We start from the raw sequence: 12728 nt of genomic DNA, 5'->3' as shown, positions 1-12728 counted from the left end.
TTGGGGATAAAAATTGGAGTTTTGGGGGGGAAAAATTGAGTTTTGGGGTTAAAATCTGCGGTTTGGGGGTAAAAATGGGGGTTTGGGGTTAAAAAATGGGATTTTTGGGGTAAAAATTTGAGATTTTGGGGTAAAAAACGGGGATTTTGGGGTAAAATCCCGGTTTGGGGTTAAAGCTCGACCGGAGCCCAGAAAATTCCCATTTTTCACCCAAGAAATGTCCCCGTAAAAATCCCTGTAAAATCCCAATAAAATCCTGCGGGGCCCCATAAAATCCCCTATAAAATCCCAATAAAATCCAAATAAAAATCCCAATAAACGCCAGATAAAAATCCCAATAAAATCCAAATAAAACCCCAGTAAAATCCATATAAAATCCTAATAAAATTCATATAAAATCTCAATAAAATCCAAATAAAATCCCAATAAAATCCAAATAAAATCCCAATAAACTCCAGATAAAAATCCCAATAAAATCTCAATAAACTCCATATAAAATCCATATAAAAATCCCAATAAAATAAAAAAATCGGGTTTTTTTTTTCCCTAAAAGGGACGAATTTTTAAAGGGGAAAAAAAATCCCCCAGAGGGAACAGTGAGAGCTCCAAGAATATTTTCCCGGTTGGAATTTCGACTCCGGGAATGATTTTTTTGGGGGAAATTCCTTTGGATTTGAGGCTTTTTTCCCTCTGGAGAAAATAATTAAAAGGGAAAAAAAATATAAAAATAAAAATAGAAAATTCCAGGAGCTCAGACCGAAGGGTTTAGGGAGATTTATTATTATAAAATAAATAAAAATATATATAAAATAATAATAATAAATAATAATAAAAATAAAAATAAGCGGGGAGGAAACGCTGCCTTTGTTCCAGCCCCGTTTTTGCCGCATTTTTGCTGCTCAAATCTTGTTTTTCTCCCTCAAAAAATAAAAAATATTTTCCCCTTTTCTCTTCCAAATCTGCCCAGAAATTCCCCCGGATCAGAAAAAACGGGGAGAAAATAAAAATAATCCAAATAAAATAGAAGTTAAGAATAAAAATAAAATAAAATTTAAAATAAAAGGGAAGGAAAAAGGGGCAGGAGAGGGAGGATAAAAAAAATAAAATTAATTTTATTTTTATGGCCGGGCTGGAGCCGCTTTTGGGGGGATTTATTTGCTATTTTTAGTTATTTTTATGCTTTAAAATTAATTATATTTATTTTTATTTTACGGGAAGCGTCGGCTGGGGGTAAAAACAGCGATTTTGGGGCAAAATTTGGGATTTTTCCCTTTTTTCCCTCACACCCTCAATGGGGTCCCCAAAACCCCCAAAAATCCCCCAAAAATTCCCAAAAAAATCCCAAAAAATTCCCAAAAAAATCCCCAAAAATCCCCAAAAATCCCAATTTCCCGTGGCGGGTTCAATCCCCACAGTCAAGGTCGGGTTTTCCCCAAAATCCGAATTTTTGGGGGTTTTTTGTCTCTTTTCCCCCCGGGACCCCCCGGGGGCGCCTTTTCCCCCCCGAATCTCGAATTAAATTCCCTTTTTTTTTTTTTTTTCTGCCTTTTCTTTGTCCTTTTCCGTCCCTTCCTTTGCTCCGGCCCAACTTCTCGCTCCTTCCTTTTGTTCCTCTTTTTCCTTCACGAATAACCCCAAAAAAACCCCAAATTTAATATTTTTTCCCTCATTTTTTTGTTTTTTTTTTTTTCTGCGATTGAAGAAATTCCGAATGAGGGAAAAAAAAATAATTTGAATTTCGGGATTTTTTATTTTCCTTTCTGGTTTGGAGAACAAACAGAGGAAAAAAAAATTCAATTTATTCCAAGGAAAAATAATAAAAAACGACCCAGGGATGGGAATTTCCAGCTGGAAACGGACGCGGAAACGACACCGAGGTACCGAAAATTCACATTATTTTGATTTTTATTTGGTTTGTTTTTCCACTCGGGAAAATTATTATTTTATATATATATTTATATTTATTTTTAATTTATTTTTTATTTATTTTTTACCTGCTCGGCGTCTTTTTTTTAATTTATATTTATTTTTATTTATAAAATAATTTTTTTTTACTTTACTTTAATTTATAATAATAATATTACTTTATTTTTTATTTATAAAATAAATATAATTTTTTTTACTTGACTTTAATTTCTAATAATAACCCCGCATTTTTTATTTATAAAATAAATATAATTTTATTTATTTTTTTGCCTTTTTTTCCCTGCCCTGTCCCTCCCCCGGATTTCCCGCGGGCGCGCAATAAATTCCGAGCCGCAATTAAAGCTCCGGGACCATTTTCTGCCTCTTTTTTAGTCTCTTTTTTTTTTGTTTTTTCAACCCAAAATCAGCCAAAATTTTCGTGTCTGGTCCCGTTGAGGTTTTTTTTTTTTCCCCTCAAGATTAAAATGCGCAAAGAGGCGGAAAATCCGCGTTTTGTTTTTTTTTTTCTCTCTGTTCTTATTTCAAGGTTGGTTTGATTATTTATTTAAGTGTATTATTTTAATTAATTTTTTTCTTTTTTTTTTTCTGGTTATTTTAGATTTTTTTTTTTTTTTTTTTCATTTTTTTCCTCTTTTTTTCGCCTTTTTTTTTTTTTTTTTTTGGGGGGGTGCGATGCGCGCGGCGGGTCAGGAGAAAAGGAAAGGGGGGAAATAAAATAAAAATATAATTACAGAACCCTCAAAATCCAAAAAGAAACTTCTTTTAAAAAACCCAAAAATACCCAACAAATAGAAAAGAAAAATCTCAGAAAAAAACCCCAAAAATTAACAAAAAAAACCACAAAAAATCAGAAAAAAAATCGCAAAAAAAAAAAAAAGTCACCAAAAAATCGCAAAAAATCAGAAAAATATCAGGAAAAAATCAGGGGAAAAAATCAGAAAAGAAAATCAGAAAAAAAATCTCAAACATCACAAAATATCGCAAAAAATGGCAAAAAAAAAATCACAAAAAAACCACAAAAAATCAGAAAAAAAATCAGAAAAAAACCCCAAAATCCCAAAAAGAATCAGGGGGAAAAAAAAATCCCCCAAAAAATCTCAAAAATAATCACAAAAAATCATTTAAAAATCCTCAAAAAAAAAATCACAAAAAGAATCTGGAATAAAAATCCCCAAAAAAATCCCAAAAAATAAAAATAATAATAATAAATAAAAAAAATTTAAAAAAATAAAAAATAAAAAATAAAAAAAAATAAAATAAAATAAAATAAAATAAAATAAAATAAAATAAAAATAAAAATTAAAAAAAAAAAAAAAAAACAAAAAAAAAAACAGAAAAAAAATCGCACAAAAATCCTAAAAAAAAGCAGAAAAAAAACCCCCCTAAAATCCCTAAAAGAATCGGGCGAAAAAAAAAATCCCCTAAAAAAATCTCACAAAAATAATCTGGAATAAAAATCCCCCAAAAAATAAAAAATAAAAAAAAAAAAAAAAAAAAAAAAAAAAAAAAAAAAATTAAAAAAAAGGAAAAAAATCGCACAAAAAAATCCTAAAAAAACCCCCAAATAAAAATTAAATAAAAGAAATAAAATTACAAAGCCATCCCCGAATGAATGAGGCGGGTTTGGAACAAGCCCGGGCCGGGCCGGGCTCCAGCAGCGCCCGGAGAAACAAGAATTTTGATTTTTTCCGCCCCTTTCCCGGGGCCGCGTTAATTCCTTTACGAGCCGGGGCCAGACGGGCCGGAATTGGGAATTGCCGCGCGGTGTCTGCGCTTTGTCTGTTTGGGTGCGACAGGAGACTAAACAAGCTCCGGAATAACCCCGGACAGACACACAACAGCCCAAAAAACCCTCAAAACAACCCAAAAAAATCCTCAAAACAACCCAAAAAAATCCTCGAAATAACTGGAAAAAAATCCTCAAAAAAATCCTCAAAACAACCCAAAAAAATTCCTCGAAATAACCCAAAAAAAATCCTCAAAAAAATCCTCAAAAAAATCCTCAAAACAACCCAAAAAAATCCTCGAAATAACCCCAAAAAAATCCTCAAAAAAAAATCCTCAAAACAACCCGAAAAAATCCTCGAAATAACCCCAAAAAAATCCTCAAAAAAATCCTCAAAACAACCCAAAAAAATCCTCGAAATAACTAAAAAAATCCTCAAAAAATCCTCAAAACAATTTTAAAAAAATCCCCAAAACAGCTCAAAAAAAATCCTCAAAATAACTGAGAAAAAATCTCCAAACAACTCAAAAAAATCCTCAAAACAAGTAAAAAAATTCCTCAAAACAACTAAAAAAAATCCTCAAAATAACTGAAAAAAATTCCTCAAATAAGAAAAAAAAAAAAATCCCCAAAATAACTAAAAAAAATTCCTCAAAATAACTGAAAAAAAAATCCTCAAAACAACTCAAAAAAATACCCCAAACAACTCAAAAAAAAAAAAAACCCAAACAATTTAAAAAAAAATCCTCACAATAACCCCAAAAAAATCCCCCAAACAACTCAAAAAAAAAATCTCCGAACAACGCAAAAAAATCCTCAAAATAACTGAAAAAAATCCTCAAAACAACTCAAAAAAATCCCTCAAACAACTCAAGAAAAAAAAAAAAAGAGCAAATAAAAATATAACAAAAAAAGCCCTCCCTAAAGCAACCCCCAGACAGGCCAAAAAAAAGCTAAAAAAACCCAAAATAACAAAAAAAAAAAGCCAAAAAAAACCCACAAAAAACAAGCAAAAGCAACAAAAAATCCTCTCCCTAAAACAACCCCCAAAACAACCCAATCCCCAAAAAAACCGCAAAAAACCAACCCCAAAACAACTAAAAAACAACCCAATTAAAAAAAAAAACCTCTAAACATCCCCCCCCAAAAAACCCAAAAAAACCCCCAAACCAACCTCAAAAAAAACCCTCCCAAAACAACCTAAAAAAACCCTCAATAAGATAAAATAAAATAAAATAAAATAAAATAAAATAAAATAAAATAAAATAAAATAAAATAAAATAAAATAAAATAAAATAAAATAAAATAAAATAACCACCCCCCAAACAACCCAAAAAACCTCCCAAAATAATTTTAAAAAAAGCCCCCAAACATCACAAAAACAACCCCCAAAAACCCCAAAATAACCCAGAAACCCCTCCAAAAAAAACCCCAAAACAACTTCCCAAAAACCCCTAAAACAAACCAAAAATATCCCCCCAATTCAACCCCAAAAAAACCAAAAAAAACCCCCAAAAAATCCCCCAAAATACCCAAAAAGAGTTTCCGGCCTGCGCCCACCCCACCACTTTCCCCACTAAAAAAAATAATAAAAAAATCTATTTTTTTTTTAGAATTTCCCACCTAAAATGAGTTTTTTAAAGGTATTTTTCCACCAGAGGATTTGGGGATTTTTTTAAGAGTGATTTTCCCATCCAGGATGGATTTTTTGGGGTTTTTTTGGGGAATTTTTCCACCTGAGATTTTTTTTTTAGGGATTTCTCACCCAGGATGGGTTTCAAATATGAATTTTTCACCCAGGATGTTTTTTTTTAATTAATTTCCAACCAGGATTTTTTTTTTTTTTTTTTTTGTATTTATCCCACCCAATATTTAATTATTATTATTATTTTCCTTATTCAAATTAATTTTCCCACCCAGGATGGGATTTTTTAAATTAATTTCCCGCCCGAGATGATTTTTCTTATTAAGAATTTCCCACCCAAGTTATTTTTGGGGTCATTTTTAGGATTTTCCACCCTGAATTTCCCCCGTCCCAGTTCGGTACCTTTTTCCCCCAATTCTTGGAATTTTCCAGCCTCTTTTCCAAGTTTTTTTCCTCTTTTTTTCCACCTTTTTCCAGCCCCTTTTCCAGCCTTTTTTCCATCTTTTTTTCCGCCTTTTCCCCCTTTTTTTTCCCACCTTTTTCCAACTTTTTTCCAATTTTTTCCACATTTTTCCACCTCCTTTCCCAACTTCTTTCCCTTCTTTTTTTTTCCACCTTTTCCCAGCTTTTTTCCCCCTTTTTTCCCCCCAAAAAACCTCCAAAGGGATTTTTTTTCCCCCCAAATTCCCCCCAAGAAAATCCAGGATCAAATCAACGAAAACGGCGCCAAAATCGAAGCCAAAACTCCCCCAAAAATCCCCAAATTCCCCCAAAATCCCCCCAAATTCCCCAAAATTCCCCCGGCGATTTTTCTGGATATTTTTTCCATATTTTGGGATTCTTTGAGTCGGTTTTTAGAGTTTTTTTTCTTGATTTATTTATTTTTAAAGAGAAAAATCCCTGAAATTATTTTGGGATTTCCACCTGCCGGGAGCGCAGCTTTTACCAGGAAAAAAAAAAAAAAAAAAAAAAAAACCAAAAAACAAAAAACAAAAAACAATACAATAAAATAAAATAAAAAATAAAATATAATAAAAAATAAAATAAAACATAAAATAAAAATAAAATAAAATAAAATAAAATAAAATAAAATAAAATTAGAGTTTTCACCCCCCGAAAGAAGCGGAATTCTAAAGGCGGAGAACGGAGCCAAATAAATAAATAAAAATATAAATAAATAAAATAAAATTAAACCCGCTGAGAGCAACTGGCTGCTTTTCCACATAAAAATCCAAATAAAAATCCCTCGGAGCCCGAAATCCCTTTTCCCGCCGCTCTTTAATTCCATCATTAAAAACCAGTGGGGGAGATTTTAAACCTTTTTTTATTAAAATTTATTTATTTTTTAATGGCGTTTCTTGGGGAGGGTCGCTGATCACATTTTAAATTTTAAATATTTTTATTTATTATTATTATTATTATTATTATTTAATTTTCTCTCTTTTTTTTTCTCTCTCTCCAGGGGTGACCAGGAAAATAAAAAAATCAATCTTAATATCCAGAAAATAAAAAAAAAAATTGTTTTTTTTCTGCCTCGCGCTGTGGGGAAGGAGGAAAATAAAAGAAATAAAAATAAAAATACAAAACCAGGGGAGGGGGGAGAGAAAAAGCGGATTTTTCATCCCGGAAATGGAAATAAAACCTTGAAATCATTGAATTATCGCAGCGTTAATAGCAAATAATTGATCAAATAATTGATCAAATAATTGATCAAATAATCACAGCTCGACCTACCGGGAATAAAATCTTTAAATGTTCATTTAAACAGCGTCGGCCTCGTTTATTTTCTTCTTTATTTTCTTCTTTTTTTCCTGTTTTTTTCTTCTTTTTTTTCTCCTTTTTTCCTCTTTTTTTCTCCTTTTTTCCTTCTTTTTTTTGGTCTTTTTTTCCTCTTCTTTTACCCATTTTAGCGACTCTTAAATTCATTTTTTTGCACCTTTTAAGTCACTTTTAAATCCATTTTTTGCACCTTTTTACCGACTCTTAAATTCATTTTTTGCCCCCCTTTTAACCACTTATAAATTCATTTTTTTACACCTTTTAACCCACAATTAAATTCATTTTTCCGCCCAACAGGATGATAAAAACAGCAAAAATCAACATTTCACTCATTTTTTCCAACCGAGCATTTTTACCACCAAAACAAAGAGTCAAAAGCAGAAAATTCAAACAATAAAATCGATTTTTGGGGAAGAAAATCGCGATTTTGGGCAACTCGAGAGCAAATCCTGAAACACCAACAGGACCCCCAATTTGGGGGGGATAAAAGTGGAATAAATCAATATAAACACCAAGTTAATCAATATATAAACACCCGAATAAATCAATATATCAACACCCAAATAAATAAATATTAATATTAACACCGGAATAAACAAATATTAACACCGGAATAAATAAATAAATATCAACACCAGAATAAATCCGACCTCCAAAATAAATAAAAATAAACGACGAAATAAATAAAAATAAAGACCAAAAAACCAAAATATATAAAAAATAAAAACCAAAATACATTCTACAAATCACCAAAATAAATAAAAATTAACACCGAAATAAATTTTTAAAAAACACCAAAATTAATAAAAATTAACAGCAAAATAAATAAAAATAAACACCAAAAACAACCCCACCGAAATAAATAAAAACAAGCACCAAAATAAATTTTAAAACCCACCAAAATAAATAGAAATAATCACTGAAATAAATAAAAATTAACACCAAAATAAAATTTAAAAACCACCAAAATAAATAAACCCAAACACCAAAATAAAAATCTCAATTCCAGCAGCACAAACCGACCTGGAACAACCAAAACAACACCAAAAAAACCCCAAAAATTCCAAATTTTGGGGCCAATTCCAACCTCAGCCCGACCCGGCAAAATCCGGGATTTTTGGGAAAACAAAACTCACAAAATCCACCAAAAACCAACAGGAAACGACCCCAAAATACCCAAAAAAATCAATTTTTCCATCCAAAATTCACCTCGATCTCTCTAATTCTTTTTTTTTCTCCCCCCGCGATTTTTGTTTTATTTCATTCAAGATTTTCTCATTTTTTCCTCATTTTTTTTCCATTTTTCAAACGCATTTTTTGGGCAAAACTTTCCCAACTTTCCCAGAGCGTTTTAAGAGGTAAAAAAAAAGGTTTAAAAAATCAGATTTTTTTTCCCCCCTCTCTGCTTTTCTCTTGTTTCCTCCAGCCCCAAATCCCTGATTTTGATATTTTTTATTATTTTTCTTTTTATTTAAATATTTTTGCTCAATTATTTTTATTTAACTATTTTTATTTAATTATTTTTATATTTATTTTATTTTATTTTATTTTTATTTATTTATTTTTATTTATTTTTTTCCCCCCTGTTTATAATTCCAGAGGAATTTCCCATCCCAAGCTCCAGGAAATCCAGATTAAAATCCTGGATTTTTTTTATAAAATAAAAGAAATATTTTAAATTTAACCCCAGGCTGGAGGTTCCAGCAGCAGGAGGAGTTTAAACCCACCCAAAATTCCCTAAAAATCTGATTTTTTTTCCTTTTTTTTCACCTCTTTGAAACGCTCTGAGCTTTTATTTTCTTATTTTCTTTATTTTCTTTTCACCAGCACAACTTTCCCTCCAAAAAAAATCCCCCAAATCGCCTTCCAGGCTCAAAAATAATTGAAATTTTAAATAATTTAAGAATTAAAAGCCGCCACGGGGAGGGGGGTGATTTTAAATTATTATTTTTATTATTAATAATAATAATTTCCCTTTTTTTTGTCTCATTTTTTAAAGGCCTCATCCCAGCAACAAAATGAGGAGGGGAAAAAAAAGGGGGGAAAAATCAAATAAAATGGGGAAAAAAAATGAAATTATAATGGGCCAAAAGTGGGATAAAAATGGGGGCAAAAATGGAGAAAAAAATGGAATAAAAAAGGGTAAAAATGGAGGGAAAATGGGCCAAAAATGGGAGAAAAATGGGGCAAAAATCAAAGAAAAATGGGCAAAAATGGAGGGAAAATGGGGGGAAAAAGGGACAAAAAGTGGAAGAAAAATGGAGGGAAAATGGGGGAAAAAATCAAAGGAAAAAAGGGGAAAAATGGGAGGAAAATGGGCAAAAATGGGGCAAAAATCAAAGGAAAAATGGCAAAAATGAAAGAAAAAAGGTGAAAATGGAAGAAAAAAAGGGCAAAAATGGGAGGAAAATGGGGAAAAAATCAAAGGAAAAAAAGGGAAAAAAATGGGAGGAAAAATAGGGCAAAATGGGCGGAAAAGGGCAAAAAATGGAAGGAAAAAGGGCAAAAATGGGAGGAAAATGGGGGAAAAAAATCAAAGGAAAAAAGGGAAAAAATGGGAGGAAAAATGGGGGGAAATGGAAGAAAAATGGGCAAAAAATGGAAGGAAAAAGGACAAAAATGAGAGGAAAAAATAGGTAAAAAATGGAATTAAAATGCCAAACCCCCCCGGGATTGCCAGGACAGGTTTGGACAGGGCCCCCCATCAGGACGGGCCATTTCGGGGCCGATTAATTCATATATTTTCCATGAAATTCTCTCTATTTTGTGATTATTGTGATCATTCCCAGGGCGCCCGGCGGAGCTGCGGGTGCGGCCCTTTGATGTGATTAAACTGACGTGATTAAGGCAGTTTCTTGTTGCCGAGTCCGAAATTGTCCATCCCAACAACATGAAACTACCTAAACCACGGACCAGCCGCGCCGGCGGCACCCGCGCCACGGGGGGAAAATAGGGGGGAAAATACAGGGGAAAATAGGGGGAAATATAGGAGAAAATGGGGGAAATATAGGGGGAATATAGGGGAAATATAGGGGAAATATAGGGGGAAAATAGGGGGGAAATAAAAGGGAAAATAGGAGAGAAATAAAGGGGAAGATAGGGGAGAAATAAAGGGGAAAATAAAGGGGAAAATAAAGGGGAAAATATCGGGGGAAATAGGGGGGAAATGGGGGGGAAATAGGGGGGAATGGGGGAAAATAAAGGGGAAAATAGGGGGAAATAAAGGGGGAAATAAAAAGGGAAAATAGGGGGGAAATGGGGGGAAATAGGGGGAAAATAAAGGGGAAAATGGGGGGGAAATGGGGGAAATAAAGGGGAAAATAAAGGGGAAAATAGGGGGGGAATAAAGGGGGAATAGGGGGAAAATGGGGGGGAAATGGGGGGGAAATGGGGGGGAAATAAAGGGGAAAATAGGGGGGAATAAAGGGGAAATATAGGGGAAAATATGGGGGAAATAGGGGGAAATAAAGGGAGGAAATGGGGAAAATAAAGGGGAATAAAGGGGAAAATAAAGGGGAAATAAAGGGGGAAAAGGGGGGAAAATAGGGGGGAATAGAGGGGAAAATAGGGGGAAAATAGGGGGAAACTAAAGGGGAAAATAAAGGGGAAAGTAGGGGGAAAATGGGGGAAGTAAAGGGGAAATAAAGGGGAAATAGGGAAATAACGGGAAATGGGGAAAGGCAATGGAGGAAACTCGAGAAAAGGAGAGGAGGAAGAGGAAGAGGAAGAGGAAGGAAGGGAAAGAGAGATGGGGAGGAAGGGGAGAGAGGGAGGATAAATAAAATAAGATAAAGTAAAGTAAAATAAAATAAAATAAAATAACGTGAAATAAATAAAATAAAATAAAATAAAATAAAATAAAATAAAATAAAATAAAATAAAATAAAAATGAAATGAAATGAAATGAAATAAAATAAAAATAAAATAAAAATAAAGTGAAATAAAAATAATGAAATTAAATGAAATAAAAATAAAAATAAAAAAAAAAAATATTTTAAAACTCCAAAATAAAATACTAAAAATAAAACAAAAAATAAAATAGAATAAAGGAGGAAAATAAAAAAAAAAATACGATGTAAAATAAAATACTAAAAATAAAATAAGATAAAATAAGATAAGATAAAATAAAATAAAATAAAATAAAATAAGAAAAAATAAAATAAAATACTATATAATAAAATAAAATAAAATGGAGAAATAAAAAAAAAATAAAGAGAAAAAGCAGAAAATCCTCCCCTTTGTTGCTGTTTTTTTTCCCCAAATTCTCAACTCAGGAACTATTTTTGGGGGGTGGGAAAACCACGGGAAATCCCCTTTAAAAAACCCAAATCTTCCCCCCCGAGGCGGCGTTTTCCCCTCGGTCAATGGGGATTTTCTGGCTCCGCGCCCGGCGCGGGGAGGTTTTTATGGGAGGAAAAATCGCCTGGAAAAATCTCAATTCTCGCTCCTTTTTTTGCCAAAAAAACCCCCAAAACCCCGCGAGTTTCCGGGCCCAAAACCGCGCGGATCGAACCCGAAAATAAACCGGAATAAAGGAAAAATAGAGATAAAAATAGAGATAAAATAGAGATAAAAATAGAGATAAAAATAGAGATAAAAATAGAGATAAAAATGGAAATAAAATCCGAGCCGAGAGCGGCGAAATCCGACCCCTCCGAGCGCCGATTCCTGCGGGATTCACCCCAAATTCCCCATAAAATCGCGATATAAGTCGCGATATAAATCCCGATTTATTCCCGATATTCCCACGGTCCCCCAGCTCGGGTTGGGGGAGAAAAGGAGATTTTTGGGGTGGAAAAAATGGGGATAAACCCGCGGAAATCGGCGCTGCCGCAGCGCGGAAATAAAATAATAATTATAAAACCACCAAAACCGCAAAATGACAACAACAGAGCGCGGGGGGAAAACCCCGACTAATAACAATTAGAATTATTAGAATAAATAAATAAATAAATATATATATAAATACCGAGAAATAATAATTATATATATATATATATATATAAATCCTGAGAAATTATATATATATATATATATATATATATATATATATATATGAAAAAATACTGGAGAAATATATATATATATATAAAATATATATATATAATATATATAAAATACCGGAGAAATATATATATATATAATACCGGAGGAAAAAATATATATATTTAATACTGGAGGAAAAAAAAAAATATATATATATATATATAAAACCGGAGAAATATATATATATATAAAATACCAGAGAAAAAAATATATATATAATACTGGAGAAATATATATATATATATATATATATATATATATATATATATATATATAAAAAATACTGGAGAAATATATATATATATAAAACCAGAGAGAAAAAAATATATATATAAAATACCGTAGAAATATATATATATATATATATACATATAATTATTACCAATAGAAATCCACACAGAAGAAAACTAAAATTAAAAACTCTCATTTCTTACCTTGCGGCCGCTCATCCCCCATTCAATAAATAAAAATCCCGAATATTTTCACTTTTCTCTCCATTTCATCTCCTTTTTTTAACCGCTGTAATCCCATAACCGAGGGCCAATCTCCGGATAAAAAAATGTAAAAAATCAGAGAAAAATGGGAATTATCCTGGGAGGGAGTTGC

The 12728-nt window shown here is 32.0% G+C and overlaps 1 long non-coding RNA gene across 1 annotated transcript; it reads left to right on the top strand.

Annotated features, from left to right (window-relative positions):
- Positions 1-9699, top strand: LOC310921036. Its single transcript, XR_014592077.1, has 2 exons — positions 1-1877; positions 6760-9699. It is a non-coding gene; the product is annotated as an uncharacterized lncRNA (long non-coding RNA).
- Positions 9700-12728: the final 3029 nt, after the last annotated feature.

The sequence above is a fragment of the Zosterops lateralis genome (genome assembly GCF_965231275.1).
Source record: "Zosterops lateralis genome assembly, chromosome: 32".
Lineage (NCBI taxonomy): Eukaryota > Metazoa > Chordata > Aves > Passeriformes > Zosteropidae > Zosterops > Zosterops lateralis.
This window is presented reverse-complemented; position numbering and strand designations above follow the sequence as displayed.